Below are 12,449 nucleotides of genomic sequence, written 5' to 3'. Positions count from 1 at the left end.
TGTAGTGTGTGATTTTTGTTTAAATGAATGATTTTGTAAAAAAAAAACTGAATTTAGCTATGCTATGATGGTTTTTAAATATACTGATCTCTCTCTCTCTCTATCTTTTATTGATCTGCTAGCAGCAGAGAAATAGAAAAAATGATGCTTTCAATGCAGAATATCATGGTTGCACCCACTTTCCTTGTTTTTTAAGCCAATGAATTTCCCTTCTTGTTCAAGCAACATGACATTTAAGTTTAATTTGTAGGGTTTTCAGACAAAGTTGTTCTAATGGTATATTTTTTGTTTTTGAACAGGCATGATTTTTAGGAGTTTTAGGAGTAATTTATTCAGTGCAAATTCAGTGCAATTTAGTATCTGTGGAAAATGACCAGTAGGCCAGTCTTGCTGCTTTAATACCATTATGACACATAGCTAAGATTGAACATAGTTATGAAAAATAAACAAGAAAGTATTTTTCAAAGTCAGGGGGACAGTTGCCAGTAGCTCACACAATTTAACTAGGAAGAAAGGGCTCAGAACAGCCTGTAACACAGCTTAGATACTGATGCAGTTATAAAAACTCCTATCTTGCCCATAAGAAGCTTTTGGTACAGAGCTCTGAATTTGGCACCTCCTCCAAGCCCATGCTCCAATGCACAGATTGCACTAGAACACCATGGGTGGGAATGTAATTTTGTTTTGTTGCATACACAGCTTAGATACCAATACCAGTTTCCTGTTACCAATTAGATACCAGTACTATGTTCTTGTCTCTAGCTGCTAGCATTGCTACCATGTACTGTGTCCCAAAAATAAATCAGGTTTTCATAATGGTATTGGTTGTGGCCTGTAATAACCAAAAATTTAAATATGTCTAGTGAGGAGGAATTCCCATCTGTAGCTAAGTCAAGAATGGTAAACTAACTATTTCTTGGTTAAAAATAACAATAATAAAATGTTAATTTGAAAACAAACTTGCAAAAATTTTAAAAAAAAGCCTGAACCCCCTCAAAAAAGGCATCAAAAGCAAAAAATCACACAATGAAATCTCTATTGTTGAAAACTCTGAAACACACAGCCCTCCCCCCTCCACATTAAACAACAAGGAATATAACCTTTTTTGTATGGGTAGCATTGATGTCTCCTATTTTTTGTGTTGTTGTTTTTCTAGCAGCATACTGGAATATCAGAGAAATCTAGTTGAGGGTACATTTAAAAGCTAATTTTTATGCTTCAATTACATCTTAAATTAATTTTTTGTTGTCAATGTCTAGATTAACAGAGTAGGCCTATTCAGATATCTAAGAAATAAATTTAACCTATAGAATCTAATTTCTTCAGAAAGGTACTAATATTGGTACCTTTTTCTCTTATTTTAGATACAGTACAGCTTAGAATATAACCTAAAGTCTACCTGCGACATCATCAACCTTGTTAAAACTAGCTTACCTTTAAATTGGATTAATGGAGACAAAATCAAAAATCAATGGTAAATCCTTACCCCGTGTTCTTTTACTTGTCCGATTACTTAGCCGACTAATCGGAATGTGTTTTATGAGATACAAAGTTGCGTTCGAATCACATTCCAAGTTGACTGAAACCAGCATTCTGACGTTTTATTTGTGATTCCGAGTTAACTTTAAGCGTTCGATTTGTAAAAGTTGACTGAAAGTTAATGAAAAGTTGACTTTTAACAACTTTTACATTTTGTACGTTCGTCTCAAGTTAACTCGGAAAGAGGGCAAAAGTTTCAATTATAGGTAATCATGGAGTATGTGTTCAGATGGATCCAGGATGAAGGCACCACTTTTGTGTACCAGTGTGGTGAGTTATTGAGCCAGATTTTTTGTTGTTGGGTAGGTTGCACTAAAATAGACTTAGAAACTATGTTATTATCCTTGTTAAAACTGGTTTTTTTCTTGTGTGGGTGGGTGGGTTTTATCTTTTACTGGGTGGGGGGATAGGTAGATAATAAAATGGTTAAGAAAAAACTTATAAAGTTATTGCAATATTAGTTAAAGCTACTGCAAAGCTACTTGAGCAATTATTTCAGAGCTGGGTATCCTAATACAATTTGTGTGGTCAGAAGTTTAATTGTTAGATTGCAAATTGTGATTTTCATTTGTCTTCTTTTAGTCATTCCATTCAAGATACCTTGGATATTTTTTTTTTTATTGTGATGGATTGTCTTAATGCTCTGGAAAGGTAAAATATTTCAATTGCATAGGATAGGTAAATTCCAGTAGGCTAATCAATTTAAAGTCCTAAATTAGCAAGGGAAGCGTTTAGTTCACTAAAAAATCACTTATATACAGTGATTTTTTTTTAAATCACTGTATAATTGGAGTTCTTTGAACTCCAATTATACAGCCCTGTTTTTGGCCCCCTTTAGCCTGTATCCAGTTCCTGATTGCCATTTAGTCCAAATTGAATTTTTTCTGTTACTCATTTCTTGTCAATATTGCTAAGGGGTCATACTTAAGCACTAGAGAAGTATGCAGCTCTGCTTTACTTTAGCACCAACCCTCCTAATATGGAAATCTAAGGCTGAAATTGCATATTTCCTATTGATTCTGCCAATCTATACCTCAACCATAGTACCTGATAATTGAAGCAACTGTGGCAAAACAAGAACTGGAAAAATAAGTAGGCTAAAAGGTGGCAAAATACATTTAAAATTTAAAATTTGGGCTATATATTAGCAAATTAGGCAGGTCGGGAGTAAATTTTTTGTTTTTTTCATATTTTGACTTAAAAATAAAGTGAATATACTACTTGATGCCTTTTTGTATGTTCTTTACAGATATAATTGATATAATTGCTTATGTATATATATATATAATATAATAATATAATATAAGATATATAATTGATATAATATACAGATATAATTGCTTATGGGTGTGTTCCAGCTGATGGTTTTTCAGTAACTGCAGTTACTGCGTGGTAACTGCCCATTTTTAACTGCAGTAGAGCCAGTGGGAACAGCACAGTAACCTGACTAGCAGTAGCATCATTTTCAAATTAAATACACGTGTTCAAATTTAAGGGACAGTTTAATGCTGATTAGTATAATTTTTTTTAATTCCTGCTGTTTCAGAGCATTTAGAGAGGTTCTAAGCCAACCATGGACATTTGGCTGTCACAAATGATTTTGCTCAAATGAGTTGGTGAAAAATAAATAGAAAATATAAATTTTCTCTTTTTTTTTATTATTTCAAGACTAGAATATCACAAAGCTGAGCATTCACATAGCTTGATTGTATTTTAAGCAAATACAATCCCTGATGGAGTTTTGTTGATACCTGTCTTAAATTGATTTGTCTAAATAAAATGGGCCTATAGCATTTATAGGACAGTAGTGGGACAACTATAGCAATTTTTTTTCAAATAATTATTGTTCTCTGGTCAAATTTGTGTTCCTTGCTAAGTGGTAGGCGCTTTGGGTTGGAACGCTTTGTCCAAGGTGTATAGGTTTAATTCCTGGCATTGCCAGTTTATTCGGTTTTGGATAGGGATTGGTGATATGACTAACCTCAGCTAGAATTGGCCCAACTTTAAATGAGTACAGATGGAAATCTAGGGACAGTAAGGAGGAAGGGCATGCAAGAGAATAGGCTGGCTGGTCCCTAGCTTCCTATTGCACTACCTGGCTAAAGGACCACCAGGTCCTTTACTGGCCTACTGACTTAGCCATGGAAACTTTCTTTCAAACCCATTAAATATAAGTAGAAATGAAGAATACCAGTGTGATGGTCCTTCCATTTCCCTGAAATGTGGATGTATGGACAAATTTGTGGGTCATGAGAGATAGCTTGTGAATGTAATGGGGGTGAATGTTCTGCAAGATTTAAAAATTTATGACAGTTGCTCAGGTTGGCAACTGAACACAGAAGTATAATTTTGTTATTTGTTTTTCTTTGTGGCTATTATGCTTATTTAATGTCAAGTATTTTAAAGTTAATCTCCTTTATTTTGTTTTTAATTGCCATGGCCCTAGGGCTTAAATACAATAAAACCTACTTATATCCATTGATTTTCTTTAAATAGATAGGAGTTCTGTGTGTCCTAGCTTCAGTAAATTTAAATGTAATTGTGAGACCAGGGATTACAAAGTAGGTGAAAACTTGCAAATGGACCTCTGGTATCAATAAAAATTTGTAAGAAATGGATATCAATTTAAAGATTAAAAAAAAACTGTTAGAAAACAAAGAAGACTAATGAATAAACAAAAGTATCCCTTTACAACCATTTAATGAATTGTCACAAATATTGGTCACCCTTAAGATTGAAATGAACAAAGCTTCAATTATGAATCCATTTTCCTTTAAACAGACTGAAGGGGCAAACCTCCAAGCTTTGACAAATTCAATCTCACTTTTGGGCAATCTCACCTTTCCTTTTCAAAGGAAACTTTCTTTGGATGTTTCCAATCCAACTAAAAACAACAGGGACAGCATCAGGTACAAGTGATCTTCTACTTAGCCTACATACCAAAGGGAAAAACATGCATCTTTATACTATAATTTACCTCCAACCTGCCTAATGTGTAAATATATAGCCAAAATTATGTAGTTCCAATGTATTCTGTCACCTGTTACCTTTTCTGCCATTCTTGCTTTGTTGCAATTGCTTCAATTAACAGGGAGTTAAAGGTTGAGGGATAGATTGGCAGAATCAACAGGTAACATGTAACTTCAGCTATATATTTCTATATTAGGAGGGTTGGGGGTAAAGTAGAGCAGGACTGCATGTAAAATTATGTAAGCTATAATTATTGTGCAATTATAAAAATCGGTTTTCTTAACAGATTTTTCTCTAGGCCTACAGGTCCTTTCTTTGGTTTATGCCACATCAAACATTGTATTCCCAGAGAAAAATAAGTAGCAACAAGCTATGTATATACAAGCACATATTATTTATCAATGAGGACTCTAGTGCTTATCTGTGACCCCTCAGTAATATTGACAAGAAATGAGCAACAGACAAAATGAAATTTAAATGGCTATCAGAAACTGGATACAGGCTTAAGGGGGGTAAAAAAAAACAGGGCTGTATAATTGAAGTTCAAAAATAGGTGGTGAGTTTTTAGTGGAATAAATATTTCCCTAGCAAATTTCAACTATAGGTCATGAAAGGAGATTAATGTGAAGCTTGATCATTTTTAAACAATAATATGCACATAAAGAAAGAGAGTATAGCCTAGAGGGTTGTATACTCAACCATGCAGCTTGCCAAGACAATTTTAAGCTCCCATTATAAACTATGCACTCATAGCAGCAAATAGCAGCTACATCAGGCTAAAGGACCAATTACTACAACTTATCTTGAGGTTTTTGTGCAAGTCAACATGGGATTTGTGTTTTATTTTGGTGAGAATAGAAAAAGCATAAAAGGCATTTCTGACTTAAATTCCATACTTTACTCATTGTCAGACCTTTTGCCACTGTTGAAGAAGCAGCAAGCAAATTCAAGTGTTTTGACTCCCTAGGTAGGCTAGTTTGCTTTATACAGGCATTTTAGCTAATATCTTACCTCATAATGGCAATTTTAAAAAGCAATTTTTTTGCCCCTGTATAATTAGAGCATATCTAAAATTGGTAGTATGCTTATTATGAATCTGAGTTATCTACTTCTCTTCTTATCCAGATGACATTCAAACAGGGATCTTTGAAAGGGTCTATCAGATGATAGTCCCTTATTCCTTCTGTAATGAAGATACCACCCCCCATTAAAAAAAGGAGAAAACCCAAGCTCTACTGCTCTTCAACATGTCCTATCATCATTGTTACATCCCTCTGCAAGCTGCTGTTTTCAATAAGACTTGAAGAAATACGTCATACTCTTCCAAATCAGTTTGGCTTTAGATGAAGATCAGGATGTACTGATGCCCTGCAAGCAATTGTTAATATTTTGGTTGATGTAGATTCTTCAAACCAGACACAGCAGTAAATGTGCCTTAAACTCTCTTGACCATGCAGCCAGGCTTTTGAAAGCTACTAAACTTGTATTCAATCCTTCTGTCATTTTATTCTTTGAAATTTGTATTCCAAATTATGCATCTTGCCTGAATCTACTACCATAAAATGGCATGCCATCTGCTCCTTGTAGTAGATTTATTCCAGTTAAGAAGAGGGTCTGTCAAGGAGCAATCACTTTGCCCAGCCTTTTCAATAACCGAGTTATCAAAGCTCAACATCTCTACCCATCCTCTTTATTTTGTCCTCAATCAGCCTGTCTTTGGTATGCTATGCTGACAACATCTTGAATACAGTCGACTCTTGATAACTCAAAATTATCAATATCTTGAATTATTTTCAATTCCCTTGGAATAACCTGTCTAAGTCGTTGAAAAACCGTGCATAACTCAAAATAATTATGCAGTCATATTTTACAACTGTAAGCTGAAGTGATTCAAAAATTACCTTTATAGCTTAAAATTCTGTAGGTAAGTCAAATTTAATTTTCACTTTACCTGCAAAAGTCAAAGTTTATCTCTCTATCTTGAAGTGTTTTCAGGAGAGCTCTGTAAAACAAAACCCCAGGGTGCAGGTTCCAACAAGTTGGTGAGCCTTTAATGTTAAAGCACCTGCAAGCATTCTCATAGTATTGAGCATTGCAATTTATTACAGAATGCGTCTTGTTTACATTAATAGTGTGGTGATTGTGCTTTGAGGATTCAGGTGACAATTGGACTTGCCAAATCTCAAGTGAAGGATAACTTTAAGCCCAATTAAGGTTTGCTCAAGAATGTTGAAAAAAGGCACAGTATTACATTTAAGAAAGTTTGTGGTGAGAGTGAACCAGTAGGTAGAAATGTTTGTGATGAGTGGAAGGGCTCGTTTAAGAATATTTTGAAGGACTATTGCCTGAAAAGTACTTTTATTGCTGATGAACTAGCTCTGTACTTCAAGTGTCTCCCTAGCAAAACCTTTAGTTTAAAGATGAAAAATGTCATGCTTGTAAACACGTCAAAGAAAGGATAACAATTTTACTAGCAGCTAAGCTGATAGGATCTGCCAATTTAAAGCCCATTCCTATTGGTAAACTAAAAAATCCTAGATGCTTTAAAGGAGTAAAGTCTCTGTCTTTTGAATACATATCAAATAAAACAGCATGGATGAACAATGAGGTATTTTCCTCCTATATGACTGAATTAGATAAAACTATGGGCAAAAAGAAACACAAGATTCTGTTCTTTGTGGACAATTGAGGTGCACATATTCCCATTCCTCCTCTAACATGGGTTAATGTAAATTCTTGCAAGGCAACACAGCATCTAAATTACAGCCACTAGATCCAGGAATAATATGAAACATCAGAGCACTCTATAAAACTGAAGTGGTCAGAAAATATATTTCTAACACTGAAGAAAGAAATATGGACACTATCAACATATTAGAGGCCATGCAATTTGCCAAGAATATTGAGACAACATAAAAAGCAAAACAACAGCCAATTACTTTAAGTCAAGTGCATTCAAACTGCTAGAAAATCAACCTGAAACAGAAAAAGGGTCATAAGCAGAACAAGTGAAAGAACAGCTATATTTAGAACTACCAAACAGTAACATCAAGATAAAGTGGAATGAGGTGACAATACAGCTGTCATCAGACAAGATACCAACATTTGAAGAATTTACACTTAATGAAAGGAGGTAGCAATAAACAGCAAGTTAACTGATGAAGACATTGTAGAATCCCTAGCCATTGGTGTGGATTACACCTAAAGAAGCCAAAGCTGCAGTTTGGTCTTTTATGTATGCTATCTAAAAAAAAAACACAGTAATATACCAGATAATACATTTTTCATCATTTTTGTTCAACCTAAAACATGATTGGCACAGGTGTTACCAATAGTCGTAAGTGCAAGATAATTATGGACTTTTTACACAGTGGTGTTAATATATGGGCTGTACAGTTTAGTGTGTCTACACATTTTTTCATTATGTATACTGCGAGTATTTTTTATTATACTAATACAGTAAATAATTTAATTTCATATTAATACAGCAATAAATTAATCTTTGCCTTATAATGTTTGTAGAGAATAAATTTAGTGAACTTATTACCTGTGTGAGTAAAATCTTATGTACAATAGCATCTGCAACTCAAACTATGGCTAAATAAAAAAAAAAACTAAGGTCCTAATTTCAAGTTAACAAGAGGAACTGTACTAGCCATACCTTCCAATAAATCACAAATTTTTGCAAAGTTCTTCAAGTTGAGTACCAGAAAAATTGGATAACAATTCTGCTAAATCTGGGACCATTCTTTTTAATTGAAAAATGGTTAACTTAGTTTCATTGTAGCTCATGGCAATAATTATGTCCAGCCTGCTAGCCACCTTGCTTATCTTGGCCTCCCTACAGGATTCTCAATCTACCACACGCATATCATACACTTCTCCTTGATCAGCTCATACATTGAATTTCACCAGTTTATTCTTCTATTGCATCATACAGACTTCAGTTCAACCATATGCTTCTAGCTAGTCTTTATAATGCCACAGCACTTCCTCACATATTCTACACTACTCCCTGTGGAGAACTGCTAACAAAAACTGACTAACACAAAATCAGATCCTTATTTTTCAAATTTCATAAATATCTACTCTGCCTGCCTCCATGGTACAGCATCTTGCTATTTGTTGCTAAATTCAAAGCAGCAGATCCTGCAATCTCAGTTGCACCTAATTTTTTTCTAGGTTTATACATAGTTTGCAATTCTTATTTTATTTTTATTGGCTTTGTTGACATTTATCTTGCATTAATTTATAATTTATCACTATTTTCATTATTCTGCTAGTGTATTTTTTTTTTGCTTTCTTTTTTCTATTTATGCTCTGTCCTTTTCAAGTTGAAACATCTGTACAGAGTGATACATCTTCATAAAATGAAGTAGTAACATTTGATCATTTGTTTTAATGCTATTTTGAAACATCATATTTACAATTTCGGATAATATTCCCTCACCCCCATCTGATGGTCCTAGATATAGTTCTAAATAATTTCATTTCTTCTATTATTTTCACTGATTTGTTTCATTCTTGAACATCAAAAACCAGTTTGTCAAGTGATTACAATAGAACAATTGGATAAAAACATTATTTAAAATATTGAGAACAATGGAAGGAAACATGATAATGTGATTTATAAAAATCTTCTGCTTATCTAAAAGTGAAAATTACATCATTATAGGTTTACTTTTTTACCCCCTAAAATAGGGGGTAACCATAGATCTTAATTATTTTAAATAGCAGCTACCTCAGCAACCACAATTTAGTAGATTACAGCTACTGCTGCAACAACAATTACTTCTAAAAATCATTTTTGTTAATTACAAAAGGCATTATACACAGCTTGAACTCAGTTACAAAATAAAGTTCTACCCCCTAAAGTACAAACTAATCATTGCTTCAACTCATTGGTGCCTTTCTTCAAATATATTTTCATGCTGAGTTGTAGTGTGTGATTTTTGTTTAAATGTATGATTTTATAAAAAAAAAAAACTGAATTTAGCTATGCTATGATGGTTTTTAAATATACTGATCTCTCTCTCTCTCTATCTTTTATTGATCTGCTAGCAGCAGAGAAATAGAAAAAATGATGCTTTCAATGCAGAATATCATGGTTGCACCCACTTTCCTTGTTTTTTAAGCCAATGAATTTCCCTTCTTGTTCAAGCAACATGACATTTAAGTTTAATTTGTAGGGTTTTCAGACAAAGTTGTTCTAATGGTATATTTTTTGTTTTTGAACAGGCATGATTTTTAGGAGTTTTAGGAGTAATTTATTCAGTGCAAATTCAGTGCAATTTAGTATCTGTGGAAAATGACCAGTAGGCCAGTCTTGCTGCTTTAATACCATTATGACACATAGCTAAGATTGAACATAGTTATGAAAAATAAACAAGAAAGTATTTTTCAAAGTCAGGGGGACAGTTGCCAGTAGCTCACACAATTTAACTAGGAAGAAAGGGCTCAGAACAGCCTGTAACACAGCTTAGATACTGATGCAGTTATAAAAACTCCTATCTTGCCCATAAGAAGCTTTTGGTACAGAGCTCTGAGTTTGGTGCCTCCTCCAAGCCCATGCTCCAATGCACAGATTGTACTACAACACCATGGGTGGGAATGTAATTTTGTTTTGTTGCATACACAGCTTAGATACCAATACCAGTTTCCTGTTACCAATTAGATACCAGTACTATGTTCTTGTCTCTAGCTGCTAGCATTGCTACCATGTACTGTGTCCCAAAAATAAATCAGGTTTTCATAATGGTATGGGTTGTGGCCTGTAATAACCAAAAATTTAAATATGTCTAGTGAGGAGGAATTCCCATCTGTAGCTAAGTCAAGAATGGTAAACTAACTATTTCTTGGTTAAAAATAACAATAATAAAATGTTAATTTGAAAACAAACTTGCAAAAATTTAAAAAAAGCCTGAACCCCCTCAAAAAAGGCATCAAAAGCAAAAAATCACACAATGAAATCTCTATTGTTGAAAACTCTGAAACACACAGCCCTCCCCCCTCCACATTAAACAACAAGGAAAATCACCTTTTTGTATGGTACATTGATGTATCCTATTTTTTTGTGTTTTTTTTTCTAGCAGTATACTGGAATATCAGAGACATCAAGTTTAAGGTGCATTTAAAAGCTAATTTTTATGTTTCAATTACTTCTTAATTTAATTTTTGGGTCAATGTCTAGATTAACAGAGTATTCAGATATCTAAGAAATAAATTTAACCTGTAGAATGAGAATTTCTTCAGAAAGGTACCAATGTTGGTACCTTTTTCTCTTATTTTAGATACAGTACAGCTTAGAATATAACCTAAAGTCTACCTGCGACATCATCAACCTTGTTAAAACTAGCTTACCTTTAAATTGGATTAATGGAGACAAAATCAAAAATCAATGGTAAATCCTTACCCCGTGTTCTTTTACTTGTCCGATTACTTAGCCGACTAATCGGAATGTGTTTTATGAGATACAAAGTTGCGTTCGAATCACATTCCAAGTTGACTGAAACCAGCATTCTGACGTTTTATTTGTGATTCCGAGTTAACTTTAAGCGTTCGATTTGTAAAAGTTGACTGAAAGTTAATGAAAAGTTGACTTTTAACAACTTTTACATTTTGTACGTTCGTCTCAAGTTAACTCGGAAAGAGGGCAAAAGTTTCAATTATAGGTAATCATGGAGTATGTGTTCAGATGGATCCAGGATGAAGGCACCACTTTTGTGTACCAGTGTGGTGAGTTATTGAGCCAGATTTTTTGTTGTTGGGTAGGTTGCACTAAAATAGACTTAGAAACTATGTTATTATCCTTGTTAAAACTGGTTTTTTTCTTGTGTGGGTGGGTGGGTTTTATCTTTTACTGGGTGGGGGGATAGGTAGATAATAAAATGGTTAAGAAAAAACTTATAAAGTTATTGCAATATTAGTTAAAGCTACTGCAAAGCTACTTGAGCAATTATTTCAGAGCTGGGTATCCTAATACAATTTGTGTGGTCAGAAGTTTAATTGTTAGATTGCAAATTGTGATTTTCATTTGTCTTCTTTTAGTCATTCCATTCAAGATACCTTGGATATTTTTTTTTTTATTGTGATGGATTGTCTTAATGCTCTGGAAAGGTAAAATATTTCAATTGCATAGGATAGGTAAATTCCAGTAGGCTAATCAATTTAAAGTCCTAAATTAGCAAGGGAAGCGTTTAGTTCACTAAAAAATCACTTATATACAGTGATTTTTTTTTAAATCACTGTATAATTGGAGTTCTTTGAACTCCAATTATACAGCCCTGTTTTTGGCCCCCTTTAGCCTGTATCCAGTTCCTGATTGCCATTTAGTCCAAATTGAATTTTTTCTGTTACTCATTTCTTGTCAATATTGCTAAGGGGTCATACTTAAGCACTAGAGAAGTATGCAGCTCTGCTTTACTTTAGCACCAACCCTCCTAATATGGAAATCTAAGGCTGAAATTGCATATTTCCTATTGATTCTGCCAATCTATACCTCAACCATAGTACCTGATAATTGAAGCAACTGTGGCAAAACAAGAACTGGAAAAATAAGTAGGCTAAAAGGTGATAAAATACATTTAAAATTTAAAATTTGGGCTATATATTAGCAAATTAGGCAGGTCGGGAGTAAATTTTTTGTTTTTTTCATATTTTGACTTAAAAATAAAGTGAATATACTACTTGATGCCTTTTTGTATGTTCTTTACAGATATAATTGATATAATTGCTTATGTATATATATATATATAATATAATAATATAATATAAGATATATAATTGATATAATATACAGATATAATTGCTTATGGGTGTGTTCCAGCTGATGGTTTTTCAGTAACTGCAGTTACTGCGTGGTAACTGCCCATTTTTAACTGCAGTAGAGCCAGTGGGAACAGCACAGTAACCTGACTAGCAGTAGCATCATTTTCAAATTA

At 33.6% G+C, this 12,449-nt stretch overlaps 1 protein-coding gene across 4 annotated transcripts in view; it reads right to left on the bottom strand.

The window, feature by feature from the left end:
* LOC136027119 (ORM1-like protein 3) overlaps positions 1-12,449 on the bottom strand; it is a 62,826-nt gene that overhangs the window by 24,333 nt on the left and 26,044 nt on the right. The window contains exon 1 of one of the 4 annotated variants that reach the window (XM_065704074.1): positions 1,487-1,534. The exons of 1 other annotated variant lie outside the window; for it this stretch is intronic. The gene's annotated coding sequence lies outside the window, so the exon portion shown is untranslated. Of the gene's footprint in view, positions 1-1,100; positions 1,126-1,434; positions 1,535-12,449 lie in introns of those variants that run through there. 2 more of the 4 variants (XM_065704073.1, XM_065704075.1) reach the window with 2 other exon arrangements.

The sequence above is a fragment of the Artemia franciscana genome, chromosome 5 (genome assembly GCF_032884065.1).
Source record: "Artemia franciscana chromosome 5, ASM3288406v1, whole genome shotgun sequence".
Lineage (NCBI taxonomy): Eukaryota > Metazoa > Arthropoda > Branchiopoda > Anostraca > Artemiidae > Artemia > Artemia franciscana.
This window is presented reverse-complemented; position numbering and strand designations above follow the sequence as displayed.